At 41.0% G+C, this 11,444-nt stretch overlaps 1 protein-coding gene across 2 annotated transcripts in view; it reads left to right on the top strand.

The window, feature by feature from the left end:
* Window positions 1-2,829: 2,829 nt before the first annotated feature.
* The window catches only part of ITGB1 (integrin subunit beta 1), a 41,993-nt gene continuing 33,378 nt past the window's right edge, over window positions 2,830-11,444 (top strand). Inside the window, exon 1 of one of the 2 annotated variants that reach the window (XM_063099282.1) lies at window positions 2,830-2,962. The gene's annotated coding sequence lies outside the window, so the exon portion shown is untranslated. The remainder of the gene's footprint in view (window positions 2,963-11,444) is intronic. The other variant, XM_063099281.1, reaches the window with a different exon arrangement.

Below are 11,444 nucleotides of genomic sequence, written 5' to 3'. Positions count from 1 at the left end.
AGGTAAAGTATGAACTTGACTTGAATTCAATATACTAATAGATGCTCTATCATGATATGCTCTGGCAATGTGACTTGCTAGGACTTCCTGTTTAGCATGGTGCTATAGTTTGAATGTTCCCCTAAAACTCATATTGAAACTGGATCCCCAATGTGGCAGTGCTGAGAGGTGGGACCTTAGGGTGGTGATCGATTGTGAGGGCTGTGCCCTCATGAATAGTTCAATCCATTCATGGATTAATAGATTAACGGGTTAGTGAAAGAGTGGGTTATCATGGGAATGGCACTGGTGGCTTTATAAGGAGCCCAAGTTAGCACATTAACATGCTCTTAGCCCTCTCACCATGTGATAGCCTACGTTCTTTTGGGACTCTGCAGGGAGCCCCCGCCAGGAAGAAGGCTACATTATTCCATTTTTCTATCACTTATAACAGAATACCTGAAACTGGGTAATTTATAAACAAACAAAATTTATTTCTTATAGTTTTGGAGGCTGGGAAGTCCATTGTGCAAGGGGCACATCTGGCAAGGGCCTTCTTCTGGGTGGGAACTTTCTACAGAGTCCTGTGGTGACTAGTATATCACATGGTAAGAGAAATGGTAAGAGCTCTCTCAGGTACTCAGTATAAAGCCACCAGTCCACACCCATGATAACTCATTACTCCATGAATGGATTAATCCACTGACAAGGACACAGTCCTTGTGTCCAATTAGCCAGTCACCTCTCAAAGGCTCCCTCTTTCAACTGTAATAATCAGATTTCCCACCCTCTTAACAGTGTTACAGTGGGGATTAAGTTTCCAACACAGGAATTTTGTGGGGACACAGTTGAACCATAGCAAAGGCCCTCACCAGATCTGCTTCCTTGACCTTGGACTTGCCAGCCTCCAAAACTGTAAGAAATAAGTTTTGTTTTTTTATAAATTACCCAGTTTCAGTTATTCTGTTATAAGCAACAGAAGACTAATACACATGGTAAGTCTGAGCAACCCTCCTTTGGAGTATCTGTAAATTTCATACTTAGCTAACTGTGTACCTATTGATATTTGTATGAAATCACAAGTAGAGTCATCGTCCTGACCAATCATTGCTTTTCTTAGAGAACATGTTTCTTTAATTTCTCTTTTCCTCAAAGCTCATGACTTCTGTATAGGAATTGCTGCAGACACTTCGGTTTGGTCAAATGCTCTGTCCTGGTCCCAGGGGAGCAAAAGGACACATTTCTTCATTTATCAAATGAAGAAATTTAGCTGAGCCCCTCTTAGTGTCCCAGAATAGTGTTTGACACTGGTATTAAAAAGATCAATTGCTCTTAAGGAACTAATTTAGTTGAGTTGTGCAAATGTAAACGTTCTTTTGTCAAAAATTGCTAGTGACTCCCCAGATCACATACAGGAAAGGAAATTCTGAGAAATGTAGTGAAAATCAAGCATGGATCAATTATGCTTTATCTTTTGAGCTATACATTTTCCTGTGCTGAGACTGGGCCAGTTTTGATTAATTTGAACAATGATAAAACCAATACCTTTAAATTCAAGAATGTTGAGTTCCAATGGCATCTTTACCATTGGGGGGTTAATATAGAAACATCATTTAGTCTCTTAAAGTTTGGTCATTCATTGAGGGAAAAACAATGCTCATTTCTTAGAGGTCTTTGATTTTGCTGGTGAGCAATGAGCAAATTTTTCATAGGTGGAATTACTTTATTTTCTCTTATACTTGTTCAAGATCAGCAGCCAAATGGGCATCCCAGACTCTAGTCTCCCACGAGAGAAACACTACTTCTCAGTTTCATAAATCTGATCATTAGAGCTCTATTCCCAACAGGGTGCTGCAGCTCACCGGGTGGCAACCCACAATGTTTTCTGCTAACAGGATGGCAGCATGCCAGCAGCATATTCTGAGTTACTGGGTTTCAGTATGATGTTGGTTGGTACAGGTTTCAGTCCTCTACTCAAAAGGTGCCCAGCCACTCTCATAATGAATGCTTCCCTTCTCTTTTAAATGTTCTTTTTCTAGCCCCCATCTCCACCTACTAAAAAAAAGTGAGGAGAAACAGAAACTGTACTCTGAAGGATGAAACATTTCTTTTTCATCCCTGTTCCCCATCAACAGACCTCCAGATAAACCTATCAAAAGCAGCTCGCCAACTTACCACTTTTTCTCCAAAACGTTCCCCATCCCCACCTGTCTCCGCACCCAACACCTTCCCAAGTCTTCACCTTTCTCGTAGACACACGGCAAGCACACGATCACTCCAGAAAAACACTACTGGTTTTAGCTAACTCCCTTCCAAAGGGACGATGTTGTTTGGGGCCCCATGAATTCATGCCCCGCAGGTGAGTGACTAACCGTCCCGATTTTCCTGGGACTGAGAGGCTCCCGGGATGCAGGACTGCCAGTGTTCAACGTGGGACAGTACTGGGCAAAAGGGACAGCTGGTCACACGTGCGGCTTTGGGGAAGCACGACTGAAGAGCAGCCCAACAGGAGCGTCCAGTCTTCTCCAGTGGGAGGCTACGACGGCTCCGCGGGCCGTGCGGGGCACTAGCGCACACGCCGACACCTCCCTCCTTAGGAGGAAACCGAGGCAGCGGCGGGGCCCTCCGCGCCCCGGCGGCCGTGTCCCGGGCTGCGGCCTTCCCGCCTCCGCCTCCTCGCCCGGGGCGCGGCTGACGCGGCCGTGAGGAATGCGTTTCCGGAGAGAGGGCGGCGGCGGCGGTGGCGGCCTCGGGAGCAGGAGCCGCCGCGCTGAGGAGGCGGTGCCCTGGGGGTCGTTTCCTGCCCGGGAGGCGGCTCGGGGCGGCCGAGTCTCCTCCTCCCGCCCCTGAGGAGGAGGAGCCGCCGCCTCCCGCCGCGCCCGAGACCCGGGAGGCCGCGCCAGCCCGCGGGAGAGGCCGAGCGCGAGCTGCGGAGCAGCAGGCCCGAGCCGAGCGCGCCGGGGCCCGGACGCCGCCTGGAGAGGTAGGCGCGGGCGGGCCTTCGGTGGGGGGGCGGCGGGCCGCGGCCTCTGGGCGCCCGTGCGCGGCCAGACCTCGGGCTTCCCGCCGCGGACCGGCCGGGGACCTTTGTGGCCGGCGCTGGGGCGTGTGGGGGGTGGGGCGGGATTCCAGCTTTCGGGCACGAGAGGAAGTCCGGCCGCCGCCCGCCCGCTCCGCTTCTCTCTCGGACGGGCCTCCAGGCCCTCACCGCTCCCTTTCCTGTCCCGTCCGGCCGCCCCCTGCCCCGGCGCGGTGGCCCCAGGGCGCACAGCGGGCCCCGGCCGCGTTGCGAGTGGGAGGGTCGCCGGCCTGGGCGCTGTCACGTCAGGGGACGGGGGTGTTGCGGAGGACCAGGGTCCCCGACCGCCACTCAGACACCTGCCATTCCTAGCCACGGTTGCCTGTCTGTGGCCCGGGCTCCGATGCGCCGGTTTGGGTTGTGTGCAGGTGAGAGCGGATTGAGGCCTCCTCGGGAGGACTTGGAAAGATCCTTGACAAGGCTGCGCTCCCTTTGTTTCCGTCGCTGGCTGCATTTTCTTTGAGCGACGTGGAGCCTGGTCCTTAGCGGCCTCGAGAAGAGTTGTTCACCCTTCCAGCTCGCAGGAGAGAGCCCCAGCTCGGCTGTGCGGCGTGGGTGCGTGGAGGGGTCGGCCCGGACACAAGCGGGCTCCGGGGAGCCGCCGGCGCAGAAGGCGCGGTGTCGCCAGACGCCGGCCACTTAGCGGCCCCAGCTGCACTCGCCGCGCCTGAGCGTCGGCCACCGCGGCAGCGAGGAAGCCACGTCCTGTGCTGGGCCGCGGCGACCCAGCTCTCAGGCTCCTTGCGTCTCCAATAGATTTAAAGCCCGACCTGTCCCTAATAATGTCGTTTTACTGCGTGTCCTTTTTTCTGCTTCGTACTAGCAAGTAGGATTTATGAGAATCCTTATATTTAATGCCTGAACAGTTTTCAATCATCAGATTTGGGCTTTTGAGTCAAAACCTAGTACTGATCGGTATGATCATTAGTAAATGACACTCCCTAAGCTTCCATTTCCTCATCTGTAAAACAGGAACAAGAATACCCACACTAATAATAAAAATAATTAATAATTTTAATAATGACAGCCCCATGCTTGGCTATAGGCCTTTTATGTGTGTTATCTCATTTAATTCTGGAACCGATCCAATGAGATAGGTTCCGTTTTTATTTCCACTTTACAAATGAAGAAACTGAGGTATAAGAAGCATAAGTAATTTGCCTGTGGCCATCCAGGAGAGCTGGAGAACCTATGGGGTCTAGCTCCAGAGCCCATGTTAGAAAAAGTAACCTTCCTAACTGCAGTATAGTTGTGTAGATTAAATGTAAAATGTAATATACTAGCTTAGACTAGATGCCCAGTAAATATTGACTCCTTTTCATCTTTCCTTGGAATATTAAAAAGATTTTAAAAGTATCTCAGAATGTAATTAATAACATCATTAGTAAGGTTTCTTTGGGCCTGCGTTTTGCATAGGTGGGGAGAATTAGTAGATTGTTAGTTATTTTTTATTGTTGTTTTGATGGTACAAAAATAACAAATGCTAGGTGAATTTTCATTAGACATTGTTTTTAGTTTTTAGAGGGCATACACCCTTCACAAAGGTTGTATGATATACCACTGTTAGAAACGGCTAAGGAATTTTAGTTGGAAGTTACATATTCTACATTTATGGACATCAAGGCCCAGAGGGGACAGGACTTGCTTAAGGCTCCCACTATAAATGTTCATATTTTAAGATAATTTTGGTTCATGGATCAGTATTAAATAAATGGCAGAATATGATGAAATAATAAATAGAAAACATGAAATGATACAGGGGAAAAAGTCATTTTACTTATCCAAAAATTAAGTATAAAATGGAAGATGTTATTAGAATGCTAATTAAAAAGATAGGGAATGTGGCTAATATTTCTGTAAACAGCAAATAAACTCCAACTTAACTCATCTATGTTCACTTAACAAACCCACAATTTTAAATATTTGTGATTTTTTTTTTTTTTTAAAGAATGTGAAGTTCTATGTTAAGGTTATTGTTTAATCCCCTCAACGTTCTGTATATGAAAAGTATGGAATCAACAATTTCGAAAACCAGTGGATTTAGTAGTGTAATTTTAGCAATCAGGCAACTTTCTTAACTTATGGTAAGCAGAATTTAAGTCTTCCCCAAATTACCATCACTAAATGAAAATGTAGTTCTAAATTGGTGTTGATAAATTCCTAACTCCAGGAGCTGGGGATTTAGTTACTTTATAATAATGAAAATTAATCAAAAAGTTTCATGTGTTGCTAGTTTTCATAAGAATGCTTGCTACTTAATGTAATGTCTTTATTGCTTGGCTTCTTGCTAAATAAATTGTGGCTTACTGCCAGGGTGGGTGTGGGGTGGGAGGAGCAGTATGGTATTCTGTCTGAAGAAGATATTTTTCATTAGTGTTCCGTAAGTGCTGGTTTGCTCTTAACTATGCTGCTAGAGTGAGAAGATGAAACATCTTCTTGTAACCAGTAAGTGTTTCAGAGAACTTTTGAACTCTGAGAATTTAAATTTCTGAGTGTGTATAACAAGCTGAATTTATCTGAGAGAATTTGTGTAGACTGTTATTAAATTTGAGAATAATTCCCCACTCTACATAGAGAGTTAGATGAGTCAGGTTGCGGGTAGAATCCTAGAGGATTATATTGTGTAAATATGTAAGTATCTGTGTTATTGTATTAGCAGTGTTTATTTTGACTTTGGTTATATCTTCTGAGATTTTTCTTTGTCTTTTTATGTTCTTGCAGAGGTGGGAATCAAGGGGTAGGGAGGGTAACAGTTAGGGAAGAGTACATTAGTCTTCTGGATCCAGAAATAGTAGCAGTATCTATAGCTGTAGAAAACTGAAAGAATATATTAAAATATGTACCTAGGTTAAAGGAGGTGCAGTCCATAAAACTCCAAATATCAGCAGCCTTAGGATATTCAGTAGGTAGTTGAAAAAAATGTGTCTCTTTTTTCAGGAGCTGTATATAATTGGATCCGTTTAAACTATACTTCATGAATTTCTCATTGTTTGAAAATAGCTATTTATAAGACTTTTTACAGAGTGAAGTTTTATTTATAAAATAATATAATGTGGGTTTTTAGAGGTCAGCTAACTTTAAATATTATTTTTGGTTTGTGGCTTTAGAAGGTAAGGTTAATAGGTTTAGCAGTATGCTTAAGCATATCACCTCATCATGAGGTATGTGTGCGTGTGTGTATGAGAAAAGAAACTGCTTCAAATACACATACTGTACATACATATATAAACAAACACACACACACACGCGCATATATTTCTTATAGGACCAATCCCATTATACAGAGTCTCTAAAGTACGGGTTCCTGGCCCCCAGGGATGTGTAAAATGACTCACTGGAGTGTAGGGAGAAAATTTTATGTTTACTATAATATATATTTTAATTTCATCACTTTACAGTTTAATATTTTATTATTGTTTATAATAACTTATATTGCTGTAGAAGTACATGCATTTCAATTTATAAATAAGTGTGCATATATTTTGGGTACATGTATGCTCAACATTTTTTTAGTGATAAAGGTGAGTGATCAAAAATCTTTGAAGATCCCTGGTATAGGGGATGCTGTGGGTGGGGGTATAAGAACTACTGTATTTAGTAGGGAAAACTGACAAGACTTGGGGTCTGAGGAAAGAGAAATGAAAGAAACCCAATATGAAGACACAGGTTTCTGGCTAGGTAGTGTCGTTCACCAAGGTAGACAACATGACCACAAGGAGGTGATGATGGTTGGCTGGAGGGAGGGGAAATGATGAATTTTGTAATGCTGAGTTTTTTTAAGGTGACCATGGGATGCAGGTAGGTGTCTAGAGTGCAGTTGAATACACAGACTGGGAGCTAAAAAAGAAGCCTGGTTGGGAGATTTAGATTTGGGAATTCTTAGTCTTTAAGTGCTAGTTGAAGCTTTAGGCTACAGAAGAAAATACTAAAGGAGAGTGTGTAGAGTGAAAAAGGGGCCAGAGGGAGAACCTGGGAACACTTAACAGTCAAGGGGTGGGTGGAGGAAGCAGACTCTAGAAAAGCATTTCCCATCCCCAGTTTCTTCTTTGAACTTCTAATTTCTTTGAGTGACATATTAGTGAGTGACTTCCAGTGATTGGCATGTTTGAGGTAAAGACTTAATATAGACTTAATGTAATTTAGTTTTAGACACATTGTTAAAGAAGCAGTTTGCTGTAGTAAACGTTTCTTGATTGGGAGGTAGGAAACCTGGGTTTCAGTGTAGGCTCTGCCACTGTATTTCTTTGTGACCTTTGTCAGAATACTTCACCTTCCAGGGCTTTGATTTCCACATGTACACTATAACGTGGTCTTCTACATTTTCCTCAGTCTGTCATTCTGTGAGTTGAAGGATAGCAGCTGCCTGTTTAAGCACTGTAGAGTGCAGTTCTTCTCTTTCTCCCATGAGCACCATTTTCTTGTATCATCACCAGAGAGGGTAGGCACTGTGCCACATTATCCTTTTAAGAATACCTGCCGGGGCTGACCAGCCAAATCTATCACTGTCAGCTCTTCATCAGGATGTAGCTCAGTTGTACATTACATATTAGTCTATCTGTGTATTGAGTAGCAGCTTCTTGGAAAATGCTGTGCTGAGCGGGTGTAAACAAACAGGTTGGCATGGTTTTTGATGTTGAGTGTGTTGTCTAGTTGGGACAAGTTGTGTTCAGTTCAGGAAAACATAAAGAATGCCAAAGGATATTTTACACATGTACTGTGCCAACTAATATTCCCTAATAGTGTTTGAGAAAAAAATCAACGTTGGCTTAAGTTGTTTTGGAAGACTTTGTAGAGGAGATGGAGCTGAATTTGGAATGGTATGGGTAAAGATATGGATGACAGGTGGGTGACATATTCAAAGGATAGTATAGTTAGAAGGCAGAATCCAATCTAATTTAGCAAATATTACTTTACCGCTTTGTTTCCTATTAAATCTCTCTATCTTAATAGGAAACAATAAGAAAAATATTCTTTATTATTATTTATATATGTATATTTATATACATATATAAATATTTATATACATATATAAATAATAATGAAGATTATTTATACATATATTTTATATATATAAATAAAAATGAAGAATATGTTTTGGTACCACAGTTTCTTTGTAGTTAGTCCTGTTTATTGTGGTTGGTGAAGAGATGAAGAGCCAAAGAAGATCAAAAAAAAAAGAAAGGTAAAAGAAAAATTAGCATTCTGTTTGTTTAGGGAGTGTAGTGCCAGTGGAGTGATGAGGAAAGTGTTTACATGCAAAATTGGGTGTGTACCATTGGAAGTATGGAAGTCATATTTCAGTGTTTTAAGATGGTTTATTATATATTTATTATATATTTAAAATATATCCAGCACTGTGCTTGTGCTCCTCCACTACAGGGCTGAGAGGAGATACAGCAAAAGATATGGTCAAAATTAGTTTGATTAAAGAATTTTTAGAATGATCTTCTTAAAAAAGCAAATAAGGTTATGCAGTATAGGCACATAACTCACAGTTCTCCTTAGATGAAATTATCTCGCTTTCAAGTGTTTATTTATTGATACCATTAATCAGGATAGTTGACTTCTTTTGCTACCTCCATTCACAATTATCTTTGTAAACTTTCTCTAAAGTAAACTTTCTCAACCAAAACAATTGCTAATATTCCCTCACCGGGAAGGGCAAAGCAACTACAGACACAGAAAGTGTAAAGAAGGAACAGCTTACCAGGGTAGTTTGAAAAAAAAAAACAATTGCTAGGTAATGTCTTACCTTTTGAGTGGACAAGAGGAACTGGGAAGAATTAACTAAGTTCAGGCAATTTTTCATGCTCATTTTGGATCAGCCCTTCATATTAAGGCTTTGTTTTGTTTTTACATATACCTTTGTTTAAAGTGTTTATTTTTCTTCTTGTATTCTAAGTCCGTCTCCCCATTCTGCATTTGGATTTAATGCTTAAATGAATTCTTCCCACCCCCACCCATTCTCACATATGGCTGTGTCCTTCCTTGGGGGTTGGGGGTGGTGGTGGTCATGGTGGTCATGGTCACGGTATACCAGTTGTCTGTTTATTGGATCACTGTTGGATCTATTGTCATGTTTCTAATTGGCTTGATTTATTATTTTGAATTGTGTGATTTTTCTCAAGTCTTCCCTTCTTTTATGTTGACTCTGTTCCTTATGTTAATGAGTTCTGTAGAGGATTATGACCTAAACTTTCTTTCTTAGCTCTGTGTACTTTTTCTCTAGTTTTGTGGTCTTAACTATTTTTGATCACTGTAAGAAAGATCTGTTTGAGATTTTCTGAATTCCTTGAAGAGCATAATGAGTTCATCTAGATTTTCTACCATTTTCAGAGGTTTCTTCACTTTCTTTCACTTTTTCTCCTGTGGAAGTTTTTCTTAGGTGTTAAGTTCCCAGCCTTCGAGGAATGAACCCCATAGATAAAATTGAATATGGTAAAAAATGATATTAGGGTGAAATGCTTTTATAGAAATGAGACACAAAACCTGTCTATACTTATGAAATATGACAATTAAAATAATTTTTGTTGGTCTCCATTCAGTTTGAATGCCCAAGAAGTAAAGTCACAGAACATTATAAGCCCTTTCCATTTCTATGCTCTGAGTCAGTTCTAACTCTAGAAGGATGTTCTTTCTTTAAAAATAGTTATTAAGTAAGCCTTTAAAAAATTATAGTTTAATGAAACACAAAGTCAGGTCACAGCTTCTGTTTTCAGATTGTTTGGTTTCAATTTCACCTATATAACTTTTGATTCTACCTGTGTCAAGGTAGTATCTTAGTGTTTTTGTTTCCTCATCTGTAAAACAAAGTTATCATTCCTAACCTCCTAGGGGGGTACTTGGAAGAGATAGTTAGATGTTACTTTTTTTGTCATTATTACAGTCATTTGAAGGTGTTGAAATAAAAGTCTAATTTTTTGAAATTATAAATGAAATAACTTTTTATTACAAATTACTTTGAATCATCAAAACTCAGTGTATTGTGTTCTTGTCTGTGCCAGGTATATATGCCTAGTCTGTCCTTGTCAGTGAACAAATAGATCTTCCTTTTTTAGTAGTCCACTGTATGAAGTCAAACTGGTAATTTTGTTTGAGTAATATAACACAGAATTCTGATTCAAGTATCTAGTAGTAAGGTATCTTTTCAGGGCAGTTTCCTTCTTTCTTTTAGCTGCTTCTGTGTTTGCTTCTCTATAACATAAGAACCCTTGTCTTAGGCTGTTTTGTGCTGCTATGACAGAATACCACAGAGTAAGTAATTAAACAATAGAAATTTATTTCTGACAGTCTGGAGGCTGGGAAGTCCAATATCAAGGTGCTGGCATCTGGTGAGGGCCTTTTTGCTGCATCATTTCATGGTGGAAGGTGGAAGGACTATTGAGGACAAGTGCTAGAGAGAGGAAGGAGGAAGGAAGGGTGTGGATTTCATCCTTTTATCAGGAAGTCCCTCCTGAACTAACAGCATAGTTCATCATGAGGGCAGAGCCTAATCACCTTGAAGATGCCACATCTCAACACTTGCACTGGGGATTAAGCTTCCAACATATGAACTTTGGGGGACACATTCAAACCACAGCAAGCCTCAATTGTTCTTCCTTATTTCTATTTGTATTAGGTATGTTATTCCCTGGTCTGATCTTTATTAAAGGTGATCTGTGATATTAGCATTCAGAAATATCTCTAGCTTGTCTGATATGGTAGTACAAAACACTAAGGTTTTGCTGCTTTTTTTATTACATACAAATTGTCAGGAATCTAATTGTTTCGAAGCCCATTGAATAGAATAATCCTACTTAGGTTTGGTACCTAAAAACAGTATAAAAAAGTTTTGATATTGAAGATGTCAAGTTCAAAGTGAGTACCTGAATGGCTATAATAATCTACATTAATCTACTTTATGGAGTTGTGTTATTTCTAATCTTTAAATTTTATCCTTTCTTCCATATCTTGTATCTTCCCTAACATGGATCCTTTCGAGATTTTCTGGTTATAATTACAACTGAAAAGAGCACAGTGTTCAAACATGGTTACCTCTTTATTCAATCAAGTTATTATTAAGCTCCTGCTATAATGTTTATTAATAATTATACCAAGTAACACTTAGGTAATACTTACAGTTTGCCAAACATTGTTTTAAATGTTTTATATGTATCAATTTACTTAAACTTCATAAAATCCCTATTAGGTAAGTATTACTGTCTACATTTTAAAGGTGAGAAAACTGAGACACATAGTAAATAATTTGCCACTGTCACTCACCTAGTTAGTTCAAATCCAGGCATTCTGGCTCCATAGTCCACGGTCTTAACTCTGTGCTGGCCATTGTTGTACAATGGTGGATGCAAACAAAAGAACAAATCAGCCCTCAGGAAGCTTACTGTTT

The sequence above is a fragment of the Cynocephalus volans genome, chromosome 6, assembly GCF_027409185.1.
Source record: "Cynocephalus volans isolate mCynVol1 chromosome 6, mCynVol1.pri, whole genome shotgun sequence".
Lineage (NCBI taxonomy): Eukaryota > Metazoa > Chordata > Mammalia > Dermoptera > Cynocephalidae > Cynocephalus > Cynocephalus volans.
The sequence above is the reverse complement of the archived record's forward strand: the minus strand, read 5'-3'. Positions and strand labels throughout refer to the sequence as shown.